The 20,151-nt window shown below is 44.2% G+C and overlaps 1 protein-coding gene across 2 annotated transcripts in view; it reads left to right on the forward strand.

Annotated features, from left to right (window-relative positions):
• The first annotated feature begins 3,299 nt into the window (after nucleotides 1–3,299).
• Nucleotides 3,300–20,151, forward strand: part of SLC8A1 (solute carrier family 8 member A1) — a 309,346-nt gene continuing 292,494 nt past the window's right edge. The window contains exon 1 of one of the 2 annotated variants that reach the window (XM_053383508.1): nucleotides 3,300–3,733. The gene's annotated coding sequence lies outside the window, so the exon portion shown is untranslated. Of the gene's footprint in view, nucleotides 3,734–5,718; nucleotides 5,741–20,151 lie in introns of those variants that run through there. The other variant, XM_053383510.1, reaches the window with a different exon arrangement.

The following is a 20,151-nucleotide window of genomic DNA, read 5'->3' on the forward strand; positions in this document are numbered from 1 at the left end:
CAGCGAAGCGGAAGGAGGAACAGAAGGGGCTCCGTTCCTCCTCCCGCTTCGCTGAAGGGGCGCTGTGCAGCTCTACCTCTCTGCGCAGCACCATTCGCTCCATAAGACGCACTCACATTTCCCCTTACTTTTTAGGAGGAAAAAAGTGCATCCTATGGAGCGAAAAATACGGTGACCCTCCATGAAGAGCTCTGTCCTCTTAACAGTGAATATGTCCTGGGCTGGTTTGAGGCAGAGGAATGGTGGGAGGAACCACCTGGGGAAACACTAAGGAAAGAAGACTCAGAACCTGGGGAGTGGTGGTGGAACAATGATGAGTGGGCAGAGGGAGAAGAGGGGAAAGACTGGAAAGAGGTAACAAGGCTTGGTGAGCAGGGAGATTTGGTGGCGGAGATAAGTCCAGAAGCAGAGGCAGAAGTTGTGGCAGGCGAGTGGGAGGCCAAGAGGCAGAGATGAGTGCTGCTGCTGAAGAGTCACAGGTGTCTCCCCCCTCCTGCTGTAACAAGCTCCCCTCCATCCTGTTCTCCCAGAACCAGAAGAGGCATGAAATGGGCAGAGCAGAGGCAGGCTGCAGGCAGGCACAGTCTCTGAATGCTTGTAAGAAGCCCTGGAGAGGAGGAGACCTAGACAGCTGTGGGTAGGTGGGGACTTTTAGTCTCGGCAACTGCAGTGCTCATTGGGCCTGAAACTCAGCCAAGTCTGTGCCAGATTGTGTTTTTGCTAATAAAGAGTTAACTCTGAACGGCGTGATTTACTGCTGGCTTACTCTTTGGCAGAGTAGCACCTTCTGGGGCTCAAGAGGAGCAGCCAGGGGGGTACTGCTGCCCCCTTTCATCGGCCACTCTGCCTAATGATTGAGACCCAGCCCTGAGCCTTCTTAGATTCCTTTCTGTCTGGGAGAAGTCGACGGAAAAGCCTGTGCGCAGATCTTCACTGGGAGGTGGCGGTTTCCCTCACAGGATACAGGCCAGCAGGTTCCTGGCAGAAGGTTCTTTGCAGGGAGGCTGCAGTTCTGTGGCTTGCCACACAGGGCAGAGTTCAGTTTCTGACCACTGGTCATAGGAAGCTGCGTTCAGAAATAGAACGGGTGTAGGTGACTCTGCAAACAAGCTGACTGTGTAGACAGTATGGAAGAGAAGTGCTTTATTGCTGGGGGAGATCCAAAAGGATAGGTGCAGGCATGCCTTAGGCAGCAAAGAGCACCAGGCCCCCTCAGGGCAGCCATATAATGGGCTCCAGAGAGCTAATTGGAAGGCTATGCATTAAGTTAGTAATAAATATATAAAGAGCAGCAGAGGGAGGTAGTGTGGGCTAACTGAACTAAAAGACCCGAGATCTGAAAGCCTGCTGGACATGGCATGGAGGGGCGAAGGCTTTGTATTATGAGATATGCTTCTCTGGGCACAGCAAACTTTTGCAAGGAAGCATGATGCTGTGGAGTCAGCCACTGGTCCATCTAGCCCATAATTGTCCTCGGCAGCAACTCTCAAAAGTCTCGAGCAGAGGTCTTTCCCATCACCTGCTATCGTATCCTGGAGCTCTTGGAACTGAAACAGGGGCTGTTATGCAGAAGATCGGCTTTGCCATTGAGGAATGTCCCCCTCACAGTGCCAGAGCTACCCCTTTCTTCAGATAGGGTAAGGGGAAAAGGACCCCTGGATGGTTAAGTCCAATCAAATTTTACTATGGGGTGCAGCGCTAGTCTCACTTTCAGGCTGAGGGAGCAGGCAGTTTTTCCAGGTCATGTGGCCAGCATGACTGAACCGCTTCTGGTGTGACGGGACACTGTGATGGAAGCCAGAGCGCGCAGAAACGCCTTTTACCTTCCCAGCGCAGTGGTACCTATTTATCTACTTTTACTAGCGTGCTTTCGAACTGCTAGGTTGGCAAAAGCTGGGACAGAGCAACGGGAGCTCACCCCATTGCGGGGATTCAAACTGCTGACCTTACGATCAGCAAGCCCAAGAGGCTCAGTGGTTTAGACCACAGCACCACCTGTGTCTTCAGATAACCTGGTCCGGTATTCCTTTAGATCCTTATGTGCGAGTAGCAGGACCTTAAAACTGGTCCAGTAGCTAGAGAACTGTCCTCTTTGAAGCAGGACACTTGGCCAGCCCTACACTGGCCAGAGATGGCAAAAATAAAGAAGGTGAGCTTATCAAGCATTTGGCAGGCCCAAATATACAGCTGAGTGGCTGTGGTTATTGTTCCAGATCACAAGCTGTGCAGGAGGCCTGGACTCTGCTATGCTGAATTCCTGCCTCCCCTTATTCCTTGTTGGTTTGTGGTGATTCCCTTTGTCTGCTGTTTCAAATGCCTTTACATGTAGAGCTTTCCTTTGTATTGTTAAATTATCATAGTCTTTGAGATAGGGGCCCTGTGAAATGGGGTTGGGTTGCTAAACTGGCACGCATGAGTTCTGTACAGGAATGGGGCAAGAATTCAATTCAGTTCATGTTTAGAGGTGACTGTACCACATTTGCACTTCCTGAAACAATATGCAAGGTGACCGTACCACAATTCGCACTTCTCTGAATTTTGCAGGGCCATTCTCCAGCCAAGTAACGTGTGTGAGAATAAATGCACGAAGATAAAGTGTGTGGAAAATGCACATTTTTTAAAAAAAATAACGTAGGCAGATCCATTATACCAGGGAGCACCGCTTTGCAAAAATATATACATTCAGCAAAATGGCAAACATATGTATATTGTGAGAAATCTGTCCCAAAATGCTAATGAATTTTCACGAGGACTTAAAAACATGCAAACTGATGCAGATCTGTAGAGAAATGAACTGAAGAATGGGAAAGTGAGAAAGTGAGAGAAACCAAAATTGACAGATTTTGCCCCTTCCTAGCCCAGTAGTAATGACAGCAGCAACGCCTCCTCTTAAACCAGGATTGTCTTGGCTCCCCTTCCCTTCTGTGTTTCTTGCTTCTCCACAAAAATGCGACTCTTAACCTCCCATCCTTGCAGACATGATGTATATTGTCTTGAAACCGTTCCAAGAGACCTAACAAACAAAACCCTTGACCTCTAAGGAAAGTATTCCTTTTTAAAGTGGGGGGAAAGGTATTCTTAGAGACGAACCGCTGGGAACCTTTTGAAAGGGAAGGGGTGTGTGTGTGTGTGTGTGTGTGTGCGGGGGGTGGTGTATTTCTTTTCCATGTATACTTAGTGGGTCTTGACGATTACTGTACAAATATTTTGAAAAGAAGCAGCCAAACGGTCGGGAGATACACTAGAGATTGAAGCCATTTTAAGCACAGTGCGAGCCTAAGCATCAATTTTTCATGGTTGCATATACTAGTCTCAAATGATTTGTTCCAGCAAGCCACAAAAAGGAATATGTTGTCTTCCAGTTGATTTGGGAAGGGGGTAAAGGCAAAAGGGGGAGGCTTTGTGGCACGGGCTAAAGGTTGCAAAAGGTGACGGAGAGAAAGGGTTAGCACTTTTTAAAATTATATATATATCGTTTACGTGTTGGATGAAGCCTAAAGCTGCCAGATAGCTTCTTTTCGACAGCTTGGAGTTACTGTTGGGAACAGATCCATGTATGGAAGCGAAAGCAGAAAAGCAGAGATAAGCCGCTATCCAGCTATGCAAACCATGTTTAGAGACACTTAAAGGACAAGCATCCAAACTTCTTTCTTTCTGGTAAATGCAGAGGAGCTATCATATGAAGTTCTCACTCCACACAGCCCGAAACAGAGGTGCCGGGACTTGACAGGCGGTAAGTGCAGGCGTGGGGGTTGGGGAGGAGAAAAAGGCTTGTTTGCATGACTTTCTGTGAGGAATTCCCAGAGGAGCAGCGTTTGCACTAGAGGCTTTTCATGCGTTTCGTAAGAGAGAGAAAGAGAGAGGATTTGGCGGAGGTCTCTGAAGGAATGGCATGGAGCAGTGCTGCTTACCTAAGAGGCAGAGAAACTTCCCATGGAGGAACCAGGAAAGCAGCAAAACTTGGAGGGGGGGAGAGAGATATGCAGAATAGTATTTATATAACGGGTTCCTCTTTGTTGGGATTTGTGAATCGTCTCATTTGAACTCGTCAGCGCATACACAATGCCTAAGCCTGCCATTGTGTCGTCTTTTCGTGCATCTGTGTGTTTACTGCGCACAAAAGTGAGCATCTGGAGGTGCAGAATGTGTGTTGCTTTCATGTTTGGCGGCGTGTCCGCCTGAATGCTGTGCGCTGCTGAGCCACGGGTTGTAGGAAGAGCTTTTCGTAAACAACGGTGTTTCTTTTGGCAACCCAGGGCTCATTTTTTAAAGCGCAGATCAGTTGATTGCATCCTGCTCAAAGATCTTTAATTGACAGTGGCATGTTGTGAAAGACTCGGTCTCTTCAAAGCGGCAGCGCACACCCCGTTGTTGCTCTTTTTCCATCCGAGGCAAGAGTAGGGGAGGGCTTGCTGCCCTCCAGATGTTGTTGGACTCAGCCCCAGCCAGCATGGATGGGGATCGAGGGTGATGGGAGTTGTACTCTGTCAACATCTGGAGGGCCACAAGTTCCCCGTCTCTGATGGAAGGGAAGATTTCGGGAGTGTGGACATCTCGGGGAATGGTTCTCCCTAAAGCCAAGCCCTATGTTGCTAGACTGAAAGGATAGGGGCATCAGTCAAGCTAATATATAATCATCATTCCACAGAATACCTGCCCTTTAAAAATCAAAGTTACAGCAAGTAGTTTGTGTTTTAAATCTTTGGACATAAGTTACCTTTGACAAAAGTTGTGTTTGCATGGGTATAATGATGATGATGATGATGATGATGATGATGATGATAAATTTTATTTATATCCCGCCCTCCCCAGCCGAAGCCGGGCTCAGGGTGGCTAACAACACTAAAATAATGCAACTTTCTAAAATGTTGTATAAGCTTCCAACTTTTGAAAAGGTTAAATCAGCATGCAAGAGGCAGCTCGGGTTCCTCACAATTTTGGACATGGCCATACAAAACCATGTGGGGAAATTAGGAAAACCTTTTGGGAATATCTACTGTAGTGGTGGGGGGGACAGTCATAGCTTGTGGTAACAATTCCTTTCTAAATTTCTTTCCCTTTACAGCAGAAATGAGACATTGTCCTGTTTTGTCCCTAAAGTTTCTGTTTCCATTTTAAAATTTTGGGGGATGAGTTTCTAATGCTCCAAACTATTACAGTTTCTGAATGGCTGGAAGATATATATTTTTTATTCAACTAATCATTTAAATATATTATAAAGGAGGGGGGTGTTTTTCCAAAGCTTATGTGCCATAAGGGACTTCTATGTGTGCAGTTGAACTTCCTCTTCCTCTCCAGCCCCACATGTCCTCAAAATCAGCTCTGAGGGGTTGGGAGCTCAAGGTCACCCAAGGAGCTTCATAGCTGAGTGGGGAATCGAAGCTTGCTGTGCCAGGTTCTAGTTCATGGGTAGGCAAACTAAGGCCCGGGGGCCAGATCCGGCCCAATCACCTTCTAAATCCGGCCCGTGGATGGTCCAGGAATCAGCTTGTTTTGACATGAGTAGAATGTGGCCTTTTATTTAAAATGCATCTCTGGGTTATTTGTGGGGCATAGAAATTTGTTCATATTTTTTTCCAAAATATAGTCTGGCCCGCCACAAGGTCTGAGGGACAGTGGGCCCCCTGCTGAAAAAGTTTGCTGACCACTGTTCTAGTTCAACACTCCAAAGCATTACAGACCTGTAACAGTCATCTACAGTGCCTCTGAATCGGCTCTCAGATCCAGATTTCTATTTGAGGTATAAAGCAGGCTTCCCGTGTGACCTTTCGCCTAATACTGTTTTCCAAATTCCCTCTGAATTATCTGCAACAGAACTGTGTCATTTAGTTGCATGAATATTTAATACTGAACACATTTGCAGTAAACCTAAGAAATACGTGTGAAGCTCTGACAGGTATTTTTCTGCAAAACAACTTCATGTATATATATGTTTCCCCTTGCCTGAACCATTCCTTTTAAGCATCCCTAAATCGCAGGCATATATTTAAACTACCTATTTCACATATCCCTTTGAGACTCATGTTTACACTCAATTTGAATATCGTTTGTTTAACTCATGCTTAGCATTACGTGCAAGCCAGGCCGGTTAAGTGAAGGTGACAATTTCTGAATGATAGCGCAGCCAAATGTACCTAGAAATGTAAACTTAACTCTGAATACTACTAACGACTATAAGTATATCATGCAGGAGTTTGGTTTGCTTAGGAAAGCCAGCAGGAAGAGGTCCAAAAGGCGGCAATATTTCTGAACAATGCAAGCAATGAAACTGTCTCATTATTTAACTGCCGGCCTCAGTCGGAATGTACTTGATAACTCAATGGCTCCACGATGCCAGGGATGAATGAGATTTATGAAAGGTACAAGCTTCATACACAGCGTCAAACTGTGGATAAAACTTTTTTTCAACTTACTTGACCTCTCAGTAAGTCAAAATAAAGGAAGGCATGAGCAATACCAATGTGAGTGCGAGTAAAGATCATGATGAAGCACCGAATACCTTGAGAAGACATACTAATCTAGACCCCCAACCCAGTGTCCTCAAGATGTTTCAGACTACAACTTGCATCAGCACAACCAGCCTAGCTGGAACTGGTCGGAGTTGTAGTCCGAAGAATCTGGGGGGCACCAGGTTTGGGAAGGCCAGACTAGAGTGAGAGGGCCTCCTCAAATACTTATTGAAAACTGCTAAAACCGAATGCCAGTCCTATCATTAGGCAGAGGGAGGCGGCTGCCTCAGGCAGCAGATTTTAGGTGTCATGAAAGGGCAACAAATTGTTACTTAACTTAATATTGTGTTTTTTACTGGCAGGGATGAGGAAATACACTTGTGAGATTTTCTGCCATGGTCACTGAATGTATTTTGAGGTGGGTTTTATTTACAGTCCCACCTCAGGGCAGCATACCATCTTGAGCTGGTTGCTATGACAATATGGGTGGTTATGACAATATGGACTGTTTCAACGGTATGGTTCCAAAGTATAGATCTAGTTTACTTTTTTGTAACAGCTGTCATAAAGGGAAATATTGGCAGACTGTATACCTCTAAATATTTGGATGTCTTTGAGAAGGTCAAATGTTTGCTTATGGGGGGGAGAGACTTTATGCCCATGGGCATAGCCAAGGGGAGCGGGGGGGACAGCTGTCCCCCCTAAATCGAGTAATTCAATAAAAATACTTAACAAACTGAGGTTCTGCCCCCTTAACGTGAAGCCTGCCCCCCCATAAATCCTGGCTGCGCCCATGTTTATACCCCACCTCTCTTTTAAAATGTCCGAGTTCCCTTGGAACAACCATTAAAACAATAAAGTACAGGAAAGCTACAAACTAAAGCTGTAAGAGGATATGAGAGGCAACAGCTAATATTTCAAGGACATAAAAAATGTTCAACAATTCGCAGGCCAGACGCCTGCCTAAAGTAGGAAGCCTTAATGGGCCGGTGGAAGGGCAAGGAAGGTGACGTTTGCTAGGCAGGGAGATCCAGAGTCATCAGAAATGATCTATTGCAGCGTTCCAACCAATCACAACCAAGATATTATTTAGTATCACTAGTGGACTGTCTGTGCTGCTCACCTGATCTCGCAATAACTGAGTCTCTGCTGTTTACCTAGAGGGTATGGGGAGGGACAGCAGGGAGATTGCCATGGTGCGATGTATGTGTGGTCTGTGAGAAAGAGGATATACTTGGGAAGAGGGGAAAGGAGAGTCGATGTGGTATGTGTAAGAGAGAAAGAAGCATGTGTGTCTGCAGTCTCTATGTGTGCGATGAGTATGTGTGTACATGTGAGAAAGTGTGGGGTGACCCCCCTTGTTTATTATTTCCTGGTACCACTCCTCATTGTTACTAGACAGTGATAGCCTCTTTGTGTGAGGTAGGGGGCGGGGGGGCCAATTTCAGAGGGAACAGTGAGGACTTTGCTCTTTCTCTAATTTAATTTCTCTAATAATAATTCTCTAATTTTGTGTCATTCCATGCGTGCAATGGCAGCCATGTTGTTTTGCTATGCCCTCTCAGCAGCCATCTTGCCCCAAATAAAACAGAATATCAGAGCACCATCAGGAGCATGTAGCAAGGGGGGTAGCAGGAGGCTGTCAGCGAACAAGAAATTGGCATGGGCTGCTGTTCCAAATCAGAAGTGTGGGACAGCATTTTGACAATGACAAAATCACGTGGGTGCTGCTCACCTGAACGCGCAGCCCATTAACTGGAAGCACCCAGAGAGAGGAGCTCAAAGTTGGTTTTCGAATGCCTTATGCAACCATGTTGGCTGGGGCTGATGGGAGTTGTAGTCCAATAACATCTGAAGGGCACTGCATTGGCTACCCCTGTAGACCGATCCACATTGCCCCAATGAGTGATTAAGAGGAGGCCATCTATGGCTTCTTGCAGCACCCACGACACAGTCAAGTTACTCCTTGTTATTTCGGGAGCCTTTTCCTTTGCAGCTAATTCATATCTTGCCAGCGTTTGAGATTCCTTCCATGTGATGTGACTCAGCCTCACCGAGAGTGTGTGCTTTGCCCAAGGAATGAGGAAATCTCCTGAACTTAGGGAATTAATCACAGGTGACATCACTCCATACCACTTAAGGCCTTTCTAGGAAGTTATCGTTTCTTTCTTTGGAAATGCTGCTTTTTGTATATGCTTGTTTAGGGAAGTTTTTAATATTTAATGCTGTATTGGGAACCACCCAGAGTGGCTGGGGAAACTCAGCCAGATGGGCGGGGCATAACTAATAAATAATTGTTGTTGTTGTTGTTGTTGTTGTTGTTGTTGTTGTTGTTGTTGTTGTTGTTATTTCTGCTGTTTCTCCAATGTCAGCCGAAGCTGTTACTTGGACATGGAGCTGTAAAAGCACTTGAAAAGTGCAAACTTCTCCAGGCAAAGGAGGTTCTGGGAGAACTCTGTTCCTTCTCTAGCACTTTGACCCCCTCACCTCAAATGCCCCCCACCCAAGGCTGTCCTTTTCTTTATACTGCATCACCATCCCCAGGCCTGATAACGAAGCTGGCTTGGCTTGCTTCTGGAAGAAGGAAACAGAAAGATGAATATATAAATGGGAAAAGTGCACAGAAATATGAATATATATATATGAGTCAAAATAGCACACATAATTGCCAAGTATTAGGAGGAACTGTTTGCAAAAATGTGCGTATTAGCCAAAGTATTTTTATGAGGGATTTTTAAAAAAAATTGCATATGGCTGCAGAAATATGGAGAACTGAATTTAAGACTGGGAAAATTAGAAGCCTGGAGAACTGAAACTGACAGATCCCTACCAGCAATGAAAAAACAAAAAAAAACCAGCACCTGCATGTCTTCTCCGACAGACTAGAAATGGCAATTTCTTATAGGTATAATGGATAAAAGCACTGCCAAAGACATGCTGAGGTGAAATATCTACATGTGCAACTTAGGGGGGCCAGATGCAATACCGCCGCGCGATTTCTGTTCTCCTCCTGAAGCAAAGTTCTTAACCTGAGGTACTATTTCTGTGTTAGCAGAGTCTGTAACCTGAAGCGTCTGTAACCCGAGGTACCACTGTACTTTGTTATCTACCCCTTCAGTTTACAACCAGGGGCAACAAATGGAAGGTTCTGCACTTACGCAGGAAGAAGCAGCTGCACAAATTTAAAATGGGGAACACCTCCTGGCTTGCCAGTAGTACATGTGAAAAGAATCTAGGGGTTTTAGCATACCACAAGCTTAACATGAGTCCACAGTATGATGCTGCAGCAAAAAAAGCTAATGAAACGGAAGTACCGTATTTTTCCATGTATAAGACGAAGATTTTTTTAAAAAAAAATATGTTAAAAATTGGGAGTCGTCTTATACACAGATAGTGTACTGTGGGGACGGGCGATTGGTTGATGCTGCAAGCAGGAGATAGTCATCAGCACTCAGGCAGGTGATTTGTGGCTGTGGCAAGGGCTGTTATTGATTAGCTACCGCTGCAGCAGGCAATTGGCGGGTGCTGGTGGCGACCTGATTGGTGGCTTTGGCGACGCATGATATTGTCTGCGGTTGTCTGCTGGGTGAGCGATTTTCGGCATTCCCCCTCCCCAAAGAAAGCTTAACAACTCTTCGCAATCTCCCCCCATTTTCTTAATTTGGAGTCCCCGAAAATAGGGGGCGTCTTATACACGGGGGCGTGTTATACACAGAAAAATACGGTATAGTGTCCTGCTCAAGAGAAGTAATAGTACCAGTCTCTTATGCCTTGGTCAGACCACACCTGGAGTATTGTGTCAGATTGTGGGTGACAGGAAACACATGCAGAGGAGAGTAACCAGGATGATCAAAGGTCTGGAAACCAAGACTTATGAGGAACGGTTGAGAGAGTTGGGTACGTTTAACATGGGAAAGAGGAGATATATTCAAATCTATCTTTTGGAGCTAGAAAATCAACAGAAGATCTCCTGGGAGCTGTTGGAGGGGCAACTGAATAAATAACAAGATGTCTTTGAAACTTTTAAGTTGGAATTGTAATGGTTTGAACCTTCCTAGAAAGAGACGAGAAGTCTTTCACATTCTGAAAAAAGAACAACTGGATTTGATTTGTCTACAGGAAACCCATGTGACTAGGGTACACCGAAAATTACTTATTAATAAAAGATTAGGACAAGAATTCATTTCATCGGATAAAGTGAAGAAAAGAGGAGTGGTGATTTATGCAAAGGAGAAGTTGGCCCCTAAGTTAATATTTAAAGATGAACAAGGAAGGTATTTAGCAATCGAAATCCAAGTACAAGGAGAAAAATTATTGATAATAGGAGTCTATGCACCAAACGAAGGGAAGTCGGAATTTTTTAAGAAACTGCATGAGACACTAACAGACTTTTTGGATTACAATGTAATTTTAATGGGAGACATGAATGGAGTGGTCTCTACAAATATGGACAAAGCACAAAAACAGGTGATCTCCAAGGATGGGAGATTACCTAAGACATTTTTTGAAATGACTGACAATATAAACCTGATTGACATTTGGAGAACAAGAAACCCTCTTGAGAGAGAGGGAACCTTTTTCTCTGAAGCAAAAATGACATGGACAAGAATCGACCAAATATGGATAACTAGTGGGATGGCAGCAAAGGTCAAGAAAGTGGAAATCTGCCCAAAGACTTGCTCCGACCATAACGCTGTAAAGATGGAAATGAACTCAACAACAGCTGGTTCCTTTAGATGGAGGATGAATGATTCCCTATTTAGAGATGAAGAGGTATATAAAAAGGCCCAGAAGGCAGTTAAGGACTACTTTGAGATAAATCTGAGAACAGAAGTGGAAAAAAGAGTAGTTTGGGACGCAAGTAAAGCTGTCATGAGAGGATTTTTAATACAACAGAATGCCGTAAAAAGGAAGAGACAGAATGAGAGAAAGGATAAGATCATGGAAAAGATAAAAGAAGGAGAAAAAAGATTGAGATCTAAACCAAAGTCTCATGAAATTCTGAGAGAAATCAAGTTTTATCAGAGACAATATATGGAATTGATGAATCAAGAGATAGAATGGAAAATAAAACAAATGAGACAAAAGACATTCGAATCGGCAGATAAATGTGGGAAACTTTTGGCATGGCAACTGAAGAAGAGACAAAAACAGAATACGGTTACTAACTTAGAAGTTGAGGGAAAGAACATTTATAAACCAAATGAGATTAGAAACTGTTTTCAGAGCTATTTCAGGAGACTCTATGCACAAGGGCCGGTAAACGAAAAAGAAATTGAAGAATTCCTTAAAAAATATGGATTACAAAAAATCTCGGAACAAAGTAGAGTGATTTTGAACCAGAAGATAACGGATCAAGAAATTGAGGGAGCCATTCAAAATATGCAACTGGGAAAATCTCCAGGACCGGATGGACTGACCTCCAGATACTACAAAGTTTTGAAAGAATGGCTTATGCAACCGCTGAAGGAGGTCTGTAACGAAATTTTGGAGGGGAAGAAGGCACCTGAGTCGTGGAAAGAAGCTTATATTACACTTATACCAAAGACAGAGACTGAGAAGAATCAGGTCAAGAACTACCGCCCTATATCATTACTCAATGTGGATTACAAAATTTTTGCAGATATTTTGGCAAAAAGATTGAAAAGAGTTTTGGTGGGGGAGATTCATAAAGACCAAGCGGGCTTTCTTCCAGGAAGACATTTGTCAGACAATGTGAGAAATATTATAGACATTATGGAGTTACTGGAAGTTAATATTAATACTAAGGCAGTATTAATATTTGTGGATGCGGAGAAAGCCTTTGACAATATTTCTTGGAGTTTTATGAAAAAGAATCTCCAAGGGATGGGGGTAGGCCAAGGTTTTGAGAATGGTATAAGTGCAATTTACTCTGAGCAAAAAGCAAAATTGATTGTAAATAATGTGGTTACAGAAGAATTTGCTATTGAAAAAGGGACACGACAGGGGTGCCCAATATCCCCACTACTTTTTATATCTGTCCTGGAGGTTTTATTAAACATGATTAGAGAGGACCAGCTGGTTAAAGGGATTCAGGTCGGAGCTAAACAGTATAAATTGAGAGCATTCGCAGATGATTTAGTTTTAACTTTACAAGAGCCAGACACTAGTACGAAAAGAGTTTTAGAACTAATACAAGCATTTGGTCAAGTAGCAGGTTTTAAGTTGAACAAACAGAAAACGAAAGTACTGGACAAAAATCTGACAGCGGTTGAAAGGGAAAAGTTTCAGAGTGAAACGGGGTTAATGGTAGCAAAGAAGGTGAAATACCTGGGGATTAATTTGACATCTAAAAATGTGAATTTATTTAAAGATAACTATGAGAAATGCTGGTCAGAAATTAAGAAAGATCTAGAAGTATGGTCAAATTTGAGACTTTCCTTGTTAGGTCGTATTGCTGTCATTAAGATGAATGTCCTGCCTAGAATGTTGTTTTTATTTCAAACATTGCAGATTTTAGACAAAATGGATTGTTTCAAGAAGTGGCAAAAAGACATATCTAGATTTGTCTGGCAGGGCAAAAAGCCCAGAATAAAATTTAAGATACTAACTGATGCAAAAGAAAGAGGGGGGTTTGCCCTGCCGGACTTAAAGTTGTACTATGAATCAGCGGCGTTTTGCTGGCTGAAAAGCTGGCTGCTTCTTGAAGACACAGACATTTTGGATTTGGAAGGGTTTAACAACAGATTTGGCTGGCATGCATATATATGGTACGACAAGGTAAAAATTCATCAAGGTTTCAAGAACCATATTGTTAGGAAAGCATTGTATAAGGTTTGGATTCGATATAAAGATTTGTTGGAAAATAAAACCCCCAGGTGGTTGTCACCAATGGAGGCTAAGGAAGTGAAAAAACTTAATATGGAATCCAAATGGCCAAAGTACTGGGAAATTATAGAACAGGAGGAGGGAAAAGTGAAACTGCAGAGCTATGAGAAACTGAAGTCAAAAGTAAGAGACTGGCTTCATTATTATCAGATAAATGAAGTCTTCAAACAGGACAGGAAAATGGGCTTCCAGGTGGAGAGGTCAAAATTAGAAACAGAGTTATTGGAACCCAATACTAAGAATTTGTCAAGAATGTATAACCTGCTGTTGAAATGGAATACACAGGATGAGACGGTTAAATCAGCTATGATTAAATGGGCGCAAGATATTGGTCATAACATTATGTTTGCTGACTGGGAACAGTTATGGACCACCGGTATAAAGTTTACGGCATGTAATGCCTTGAGAGAGAACATTATGAAAATGATTTACAGGTGGTACATGACCCCAGTCAAGCTTGCAAAAATTTATCATACGCCCGATAATAAATGTTGGAAATGTAAGGAAACTGAAGGTACTTTCTACCACCTTTGGTGGACGTGCCCAAGGATCAAGGTATTCTGGGAAATGATTTATAATGAAATGAAAAAGGTGCTTAAATGCACGTTCGTGAAGAAACCAGAAGCCTTCCTCCTGGGCATGGTAGGCCAATTGGTGTCAAGGAAAGATAGGACGTTTTTTATGTACGCTACAACAGCAGCAAGAGTACTATTAGCAAAGTATTGGAAGACACAAGAACTACCCACACTGGAAGAATGGCAGACCAAGGTAATAGACTATATGGGACTGGCTGAGATGACCGGCAGAATCCGTGACCAAGGGAAAGAGACGGTGGAAGAAGATTGGAAGAAGTTTAAAATTTATCTTAAGAACTGTTGTAAAATTAATGAATGCTAAAATGTTTTGGGTAACGTAAAATAGAATTGCAGCGATTAGCAATTGGATACGAGAAATAAGACCTAAAGAAAGTGTTATATTGAAATTAGGGGATGCTGAAAAAATTGACAACAGGGATGCAGAAAGGGGAGGTATGGGGAAGTCGCTGAAAGAAGGCTTAAGAAATGAAAGGTTAAGAAATTATACGTGTTTATATGTTTGTATGTCTTGTATTGTGTTGTATTGTCTTGTATTATGTGTGGGAAAAACCAATAAAAATTTATTTTAAAAAAATATATATATATTCAGATATCTCAAGGGCTGTCACATGGAAGAAGAAGAAGAGTTTGGATTTGATATCCCGCTTTATCACTACCCTAAGGAGTCTCAAAGTGGCTTTCATTCTCCTTTCCCTTCCTCCCCCACAAAAAACACTCTGTGAGGTGAGTGAGGCTGAGAGACTTCAGAGTAGTGTGACTAGCCAAAGGTCACCCAGCAGCTGCATGTGGAGGAGCGGAGACACGAACCCGGTTCACCAGATTACGAGTCCATTGTTTCTAACCACTACACCACACTGGAACATGGAACAAGCTTGTTTACTTCTGCTCCAGCATGTAAGACCCAAACCAATAGCTTTAAGTTACAATAAAGGAGATTTCAACTAAACATCAGTAAGAACTTTCAGATGTTAAGAACCATTCAACAGTAAGGACTCCTTCGGGAGGTTGTGGACTCTCCTTCATTAGATGTTTTGAAGCAGAGTTGGGTGGTCATCTATAACAGACACCTTAGATAAGATCCCTGCATTGCAGGGGCTTGGACTAGATGACCCCCAGAGTTCCTTCCAACTCTGCAATTTATAACTATAAATTCTATACTCATCTTCCAGTATACTCAGTGAGGTTCCCTTCCCTTTGATTTCCAGAACAATGCAGTTTGCTGCTTCTGTGGGTGCCATCGGTAATAGCATTCAGATGAAAACCACATGCCGTATTCAAGCTCTCTCACAAGAGAGAATCTGCTTCCTATCAGAAATATAAACATAGATTTAGTTTCTGGCATTTACCTTCCCTGTGTGCTTTCCCATGCCTCAGTAAAGCCAAGCGGCAGAAAATGTCTTATCGTAAACTCCAATGGATCTTTGTACATATGTCACTGTCAACATTTGTAGACTGAAGGAGAGATCTGCCTGCTGGCATATTAATTTATTTTACCTTAAGCCAATGAATCCAAGTAAAACAGTAGACCCCAGCTACAAGGACCACATTTATTTTATTTTATTTTTTTAAAAAAACATTCTGCCCTTCCTATATTCCCAAAGGAATGCAAGACAGCCAACAGATCCGAAGTATAAAAACAGACAGGCACCCCCAAATTAAACCCAATCGCAAAATCAAAATATAAACATGAACAACGAAAATCAATTTTCATACCCACACAGGAGGGGGGAAATGGAAGTACAGAACAGCTGTCTAAACACTAAACCAAACCAGCAAAAGATCATTCAACCAAAGGCCTTTTCAAAAAATCAGGACTTCACCAGTCACCTGAAACAATGCAAAGTAGGTCAATCACACAATTGCTGGTGTTTGGGAAGAGCTGAGGTTCAGTGGTCGAGCGGTTCCGGTTCAGACCTCTACATCTCCAGATGTGACTGGCAAAGACTCTGGCCTCCAGACCAGAGCTAGATACTGAGCTAGATGGACTGGTGATAGGAACAAGCCTGCAATAAAACACACTGCTCAAGTTGGAGTTGACCCTTTATCAGCAAGAACACGATCTGCACAGACTTGGTGGAATATCAGGCCTAATGAGCACAGCAGTAGGTCTTGCCCCATGGATCAGGTGCTGAGACTGAAAGCCCCTGCCTCTCCACAGCCAGCTAAGTCCCCTCCCCACTGGGGTTTCCCCCAAGCAATTGGAGACTGAGCCTGTGTGAATCCGAGCTCTCCCTTTTCATGCCTCTTCTGGTTCTGGAAGACAGGGGGGAGGAGAGCTAGTCCCAGTGGAGAGGGAGACACCTGTGACTCTTCACCAGCTTGACACCTCCCTGCCTCTTAACCTCTCTCCTCTCACCTGCCTGCTTCAGCTTCTACGTCTGATTCTGTTCTTCTCTCTGCCACAGACTCTCCTAGCTCACTAAGCCCTGTTACCTCTTCAGCTTCCGACACCCCCTCTTCCCAGTGTTCTCCCTCTGACCACTCATTCTGGGTGCCACCACCATTCCCCGGGCTCTGAGACTTCTTCCCTTAGTTATTCCCCAGCGGGTTCTTCCCACCATTCCTCTGTGTCCATGTGTCAAGAACTTAGGAGAGGAGGAATGGTGGAGACCGCCTCCCCAGCCGACCCTTCCAGAGAAAAAGATAGAATTACAATGGGGGTTGAGAAAGGTCACAACTCAGAGGCAGATGAGGGGGGAAGCTGGGAAATAATGGGAGAGGAGAAGGAGGAAAAGGAGGAAGAAGAAGAAGAAGAGGAGGAGGAGGAGACAGCTGACAAACTCAGCGTCTTTAGAAAACATTCCAGACCCCTCCTCCCAGAACCCAGCAGGCATTGAAAGTAGGAGAGGAGAGAGCTCAGAGGCAGAGGGCACATCTTAGCACCCATAGTGATGACGCATAATGGGAGAGGGTGGAGACTCACTTGGAGCAACGCCATTATTCCGAGAGGCCACATTCCCAAGCTGGAGTGGCGGCGCCAGCAAACCGCTATGTGCAGCGCATGTGCACCATCACTACGTATGGTGCATGCATACAGCGCTGCACATGTGCTGTACATAGTGGTTTGCCGCCGGCGCCGGGATCCTCTGCTCACAGCTGCAGCCACGAATGGAGGATCCTCCACATGCGGCTGCGGAGGCGCAATGGCTGCGCCGCCGTCACGGGGCACCTTCTTATCACCCCCACAGCCGTGGCACCGGGAGCACCTCCCCACCCACCCCCATTGCGATGCCGTTGCATTCCTAGAATCATAGAATCATAGAGTTGGAAGAGACCACAAGGGCCATCGGGTCCAACCCCCTGCCAAGCAGGAAACACCATCAGAGCACTCCTGACATATGGTTGTCAAGCCTCTGCTTAAAGACCTCCAAAGAAGGAGACTCCACCACACTCCTTGGCAGCAAATTCCACTGTCGAACAGCTCTTACTGTCAGGAAGTTCTTCCTAATGTTTAGGTGGAATCTTCTTTCTTGTAGTTTGGATCCATTGCTCCGTGTCCGCTTCTCTGGAGCAGCAGAAAACAACCTTTCTCCCTCCTCTATGTGACATCCTTTTATATCTTTGAACATGGCTATCATATCACCCCTTAACCTCCTCTTCTCCAGGCTAAACATGCCCAGCTCCCTTAGCCGTTCCTCATAAGGCATCGTTTCCAGGCCTTTGACCATTTTGGTTGCCCTCCTCTGGACACGTTCCAGTTTGTCAGTGTCCTTCTTGAACTGTGGTGCCCAGAACTGGACACAGTACTCCAGGTGAGGTCTGACCAGAGCAGAATACAGTGGCACTATTACTTCCCTTGATCTAGATGCTATACTCCTATTGATACAGCCCAGAATTGCATTGGCTTTTTTAGCTGCCGCGTCACACTGTTGGCTCATGTCTAGTTTGTGGTCAACCAAGACTCCTAGATCCTTTTCACATGTAGTGCTCTCAAGCCAGGTGTCACCCATCTTGTATTTGTGCCTCTCATTTTTTTTGCCCAAGTGCAATACTTTACATTTCTCCCTGTTAAAATTCATCTTGTTTGTTTTGGCCCAGTTCTCTAATCTGTCAAGGTCGTTTTGAAGTGTGATCCTGTCCTCTGGGGTGTTAGCCACCCCTCCCAGCTTGGTGTCATCTGCAAATTTGATCAGGATGCCCTTGAGTCCATCATCCAAGTCGTTGATAAAGATGTTGAATAAGACCGGGCCCAAGACAGAACCCTGTGGCACCCCACTAGTCACTCTTCTCCAGGATGAAGAGGAACCATTGATGAGCACCCTTTGGGTTCGGTCAGTCAGCCAGTTACAAATCCACTGAGTAGTAGCATAGTCAAGACCGCATTTTACCAGCTTCTTTACAAGAATATCATGGGGCACCTTGTCAAATGCCTTGCTGAAATCAAGGTAGGCTACATCCACTGCGTTCCCTTCATCTACCAGGCTTGTAATTCTGTCAAAAAACAAGATCAGGTTAGTCTGACATGACTTATTTTTCAGAAATCCATGCTGACTATTGGTGATCACAGCATTCCTTTCTAGGTGCTCACAGACTGTTTGCTTAATGATCTGCTCCAGAATCTTCCCTGGTATTGATGTCAGACTGACTGGGCGGTAATTATTTGGGTCCTCTCTTTTCCCCTTTTTGAAAATAGGGACAACATTTGCCCTCCTCCAGTCTGCCGGGACTTCGCCTGTTCTCCAGGAATTCTCAAAGATGACTGCCAGTGGTTCTGAAATCACATCTGCCAGTTCTCTTAATACTCTTGGATGCAGTTCATCTGGCCCTGGAGACTTGAATACATCTAGACTAGCCAAGTATTCTTGTACTATCTCCTTAGTTATTCTGGGCTGTGTTTCCTCTGCTGAATCCTTTGCTCCAAATTCTTCAGGTCGGGCATTGTTTTCTTTATCGGAGAAGACTGAGGCAAAGAAGGCATTGAGGAGTTCAGACCTTTCTGTGTCCCCTGTTTGCATTTCACCATCTTCTCCTCTGAGTGACCCCACTGTTTCTTTGTTCTTCCTTTCGCTACGAACATACCCATAAAAGCCTTTTTTGTTGCTTTTAACCTCTCTAGCAAGCCTGAGTTCATTCTGTGCTTTAGCTTTTCTGACTTTGTGTCTACACGTGCTGGCTATTTGTTTGAATTCCTCTTTGGTGGTTTCCCCCCTTTTCCATTTTTTGTACACATCCTTTTTTAATCTTAACTCAGTTAAAAGATCTTTAGATAGCCACCCCGGCTTCTTTAGGCACCTTCCATGTTTCCGTCTCATTGGTATTGCCTGAAGTTGTGCTTTTACTATCTCCCTCTTAACAAACTCCCAGCCATCATGAACTCCCTTTCCTTTTAGTATTACTGTCCATGGGATCTCACCCAGCACTTCCCTAAGTTTTATGAAGTCGGCTTTCTTAAAGTCGAGAAATTGAGTCCTAGTATGCTTGGCTGCTCCTTTCCACTGTATAGTAAACTTCAGAAGAGCATGATCACTCGCGCCTAATGATCCTTCCACTTCTACCCCACTAACCAGGTCATCAACATTGGTTAGGACCAGATCTAACATGGCTGTTCCTCTTGTTGCTTCTCCCACTTTCTGGACAATGAAGTTGTCTGCAAGGCCAGTGAGGAATCTGTTTGACCTTATGCTCTTGGCTGAGTTTGACATCCAACAAATATCCGGGTAATTGAAGTCCCCCATTACTACTATCTCCCTTCCTTTTGCATGCTTGGCCATCTGTTCCAGGAAGGCATCATCTATGTCCTCCGTTTGGCTTGGGGATCTATAGTAAACTCCCACAATGAGGTCACTGTTATTCTTCTCTCCCTTAATTTTGACCCAAATGCTCTCACTTTGGCTTTGAGGTTCTAAATCTTGGATCTCTTCACAGGTATACACATCCCTGACATATAACGCCACTCCTCCTCCTTTCTTGTCTGGTCTGTTTCTCTGAAATAGATTGTATCCCTCCATTATTACATTCCAATCGTGGGACTTATCCCACCAGGTTTCAGTGATTCCTATTATGTCATATTTAGTTTGCTGTACCAAGAGCTCAAGCTCATCTTGTTTATTTCCCATGCTTTGCGCATTAGTGTACAGACATTGAAGTCCATTAATCATTCCCCCGTGTCTCTTATTTAAGGATTTTTTCCTCCCACCACTAGGTCTGCGTGCTGTTTGCTCCATTTGGTCTATGACATTTGGATGATCATCTTCATCAATTGATAGACTCCTACCTTCAGGAGCACTGTCTCCCTCCCCCACATTAATCAGGTTAAA

This window comes from Podarcis raffonei, chromosome 3, assembly GCF_027172205.1.
Source record: "Podarcis raffonei isolate rPodRaf1 chromosome 3, rPodRaf1.pri, whole genome shotgun sequence".
Classification (NCBI taxonomy): Eukaryota; Metazoa; Chordata; class Lepidosauria; order Squamata; family Lacertidae; genus Podarcis; species Podarcis raffonei.